The 3,674-nt window shown below is 41.3% G+C and overlaps 1 non-coding gene across 1 annotated transcript; it reads right to left on the reverse strand.

Annotated features, from left to right (window-relative positions):
- Window positions 1–3,277: 3,277 nt before the first annotated feature.
- Window positions 3,278–3,384, reverse strand: LOC113912138. The gene has a single exon (XR_003516734.1). It is a non-coding gene; the product is annotated as a U6 spliceosomal RNA (small nuclear RNA).
- Between the last annotated feature and the right edge of the window lie 290 nt (window positions 3,385–3,674).

Raw genomic sequence — 3,674 nt, forward strand, 5'->3', positions numbered from 1 at the left:
TCATTTCTTGAAGTCTGTAGTATCTGCACCTCTCAGTCTTTCCCTCTACCCCCCAACTCTTCTCACTAACCTAACCTACATAATGAACATTCAGTATCTTGGCCTCTCACCTAATTAACCCCACCCCAAGTGATCTCCAATGCTGCTCATCAAAGCACACCCACCTCAAATTTTGTCTACTCCTGTTCCTACCTCAAAATCACTAAAGCAGACATCATTGTGGGACCACAATATCCTACTAGTTTAGCTTCTTCTTTGGGTTGCTTATATTCAGGCCCCTTATCTTCCCATTCAACCCTCTATCTGGATAAGCTCATCTACCACCATGGCTTAAATACAAGTCTATGCCAACAACCGCCAAATGTATACTTCTAATCTGGACCTCTCTTCTGAGCTCCAGACTCATATGTTCAACTGTCTTCTCAACACATCTTCTCAGATATCTCATAGGCAACTCAAACAAAGCATTTGAAAATTCATGTTCATTACTTTCTCCCAAAACCTGCTCCCAGCTTAAGAAATAGTATCTATGTTCCCCCAGTTGGTCTGACCAGAAACCTGAGTTGTTACTTTTTGACAATTCTTTTTAACACTTCCCAACTCCAATCCATCATCAATTGTTGTGCCTTCTAAAATATTCTTGGATACTTCTTTCCATCTTTACTACCTTTTTTCTTGTCCAAACCAGGGGGCCCTGCCTTGAGTAGGACAATAACCTTTTCACTAGCCTTGCCTCAACTACTTTTGCCATTTCCAATCCATTCTCCTCATAGTATCTGGGGTATGTAACTCCCCTACAAAACTTTTCATTGCCCTCAGAAAAAGTTCACAAGTTTTATCATTGCTCAAAAGGCCCTCTGTGATCTGGCACCTGCTGGTCCCTCCAGCTACCATCTCTGGTCACAGCCCTTGTCTTTCAGTTCCTTGAATTCACCAAGCTCATTCTTTTTTTTTTTAAGATTTTATTTATTTATTTGAGAGAGAGAATGAGGGAGAGAGAGAGAGCACACGAGAGGGGGGAGGGTCAGAGGGAGAAGCAGACTCCCCGCTGAGCAGGGAGCCCGATGCGGGACTCGATCCCGGGACTCCAGGATCATGACCTGAGCTGAAGGCAGCCGCGTAACCGACTGAGCCACCCAGGTGCCCTCACCAAGCTCACTCTTATATGTTTTCTTGGCCTAGAGAAACAGCTTTCCTCAGTCCTCATCTGATAATTCCTATTTATCCTTCAGATATCAGCTTTATTCCTTCATTTAATAAATAGTTATTAGGTACCTACCCTGAGCCAAGTTCTGTGCTAGGCATTGTGAATGCAACAGAAGGCAAAACAGACCTAGATCCTATCCCATGAAGCTTATAATTTAGTTGAGGGAAGTGGACACCAACCAAACAACATACAAAGAAATGTAAAATAGTTCCATGGTGCTAGGAGGTGCTAGGAGGGCCTATGATGGGGGCATGATCAGGAAGGTCAGAAGACTGAAGAAGCGAGATCTGAAGGGGGGCAGCATTAAAGAGACAAAAGGAGTCACAAATGGAGTAAATTGCATATTCAGAGGAAGCGCAGCGGAAGAGGGATCTCGGCTTACAAAGAACCAAAAGAACCAAAAGAAAGCCAGTGTGGTGAAGCGGAGAGAATGAGGGACATGTGGTGGGAACATGAGCTAGAGAGGCCAAAGCATGCGAAGCCTGATTCTAATACCTCAGGGGCCGGGCAGACAATGTGTGAAATGAGAAGAGGGTGTAACAAGACCTATGGTAAAATGGAGATACAGACCTTGCCTCCAGGCATTCACATTCCATTTGAATTCGAAACAAAACAACACTGTGTTGAAAAAATATGTATTTCACTGTAAATTTGTCCCCGCTGATATGCTCTTGAAAATCATGCTTAAGAATTTTGTCTTTATCTAATAGCTATGTAGGAAGCTGCTCAAATAGAAATCGCATGGGGAGAGCGATGCTAACAGATTTATGTTTTGAAAAATACAGTGTTTGGGAAAACTAAAAAAGAAAACAAAAACCAAACTATGAATAATATCCTCACATGATAAGGTATTGCACCCACAAAACCAAAACAGGATGCTCCTCCCAGCAGCAGTATGTTAGTAAATGGATTGGAAGTTCTAGGTAAAGTTGGTAAAGTGAAGACATACATTTTTCCTTCCTCACAAAATCCCACCAAAAGGAGTTCTTTTAAATTAATAAACACACAACAATGTGGGGAAAAAGGAAAGGATACAACAGTGACAGAAATTTTGAGGCTAGAAAGACTTGCAGCAGACTTGGGGGCCTCAAGAAGTTAAACTGGAGGTAGCAAAACCCAAAAATCAACCTCATTTGTACCCACAGAATACTCAAGACTCCATGACTTGATAGTACCAAATACCTTTGGAAATGGAGTGAACTGAGGCCCCAAATCAGAGGGACCAGATGAAGGCTGTTTGAGTGGCAGGTAGATCCTTAGATGTCCCTCACTACTCTGTGCTGCTGAGCCATCTCCACTGTAGCAGAAGTCTGGAATTTTATTCTCTGGAAAGGATAACATAAAGGGATTCTAGACTGGGATATACCAAGCATACTTGAGGGTGACAATATCATGCCAAAAATAGGAATTAAAGGAACATCTAGATGGCGAATGCTGAGACATCCAACCTTCTTCAACTTGGCTTCTCAAATGCTATTAGCCTTGCCTCTTCTGGCAGGAGATGAGAAGAATCTGGTCTGGGGATTCTGACCAAAACAAGAGGAGAATCATAAAATGGCCCAGGCAGTTATTCCTAAAGTAAAAGTCAACTAGTTAGCTAAACACTCATAAACATGAGCAGATAACAAAATAAAATGAAAAACTCAGTAGTCAGGTAAGTGAGGGCTATTATTTGAAAAATTAGACAAAAGTGAAAAGATATGTAAATATAGGAAAGAAACGATTTTTTTTTTGTTCTAGTACAACTTACATATTTCATATGGACAAAAAATTAGTATCATTTACAGTATCTTAAGATAAATTGCCTTTGAATGGGAGCTTCCTTTCCCGTACTTTGAGGTCTACAAGACGTATAAAAATAGGGAACGCTTCGGGCGCCTGGGTAGCTCAGTTGGTTAGGCGGCTGCCTTCGGCTCAGGTCATGATCCTGGAGTCCTGGGATCGAGTCCCACATTGGGCTCCCTGCTTCTCCCTCTGACCCTCTTCCCTCTCGTGCTCTCTGTCTCTCATTCTCTCTCTCTCAAATAAATAAATAGAATCTTTAAAAAAAAAAAATAAATAAACATTTTAAAAAATATGGAACGCTTCACGAATTTGCATGTCATCCTTGCCCAGGGGCCATGCTAATCTTCTCTGTATCGTTCCAATTTTAGTATATGTGCTGCCAAAGCGAGCACGAAAGAAACGATTTTTAAAAATAGAGGACCATTCTAGGAGGTAGATTGTACAAATAACTGGAGTTGCAGAAAGAAAGTACAAGGAAAGTGGAAAAATGAAAATCATCAATGAAATAATTTAAATAGTTTCTCAGAACTGAAGGACATCATTTTCCAGATTGGAAGAACGCACAGGCTCAGTAATATGGATGAAAATAGACCCATAAAAGTCACTTTATTGTGTCATTTCAGAACACTGAGGACAAAGAGAAGGTCACACATACACACACACACACACACCTAGAGACAAT

Source organism: Zalophus californianus, chromosome 12 (genome assembly GCF_009762305.2).
Source record: "Zalophus californianus isolate mZalCal1 chromosome 12, mZalCal1.pri.v2, whole genome shotgun sequence".
NCBI lineage: Eukaryota > Metazoa > Chordata > Mammalia > Carnivora > Otariidae > Zalophus > Zalophus californianus.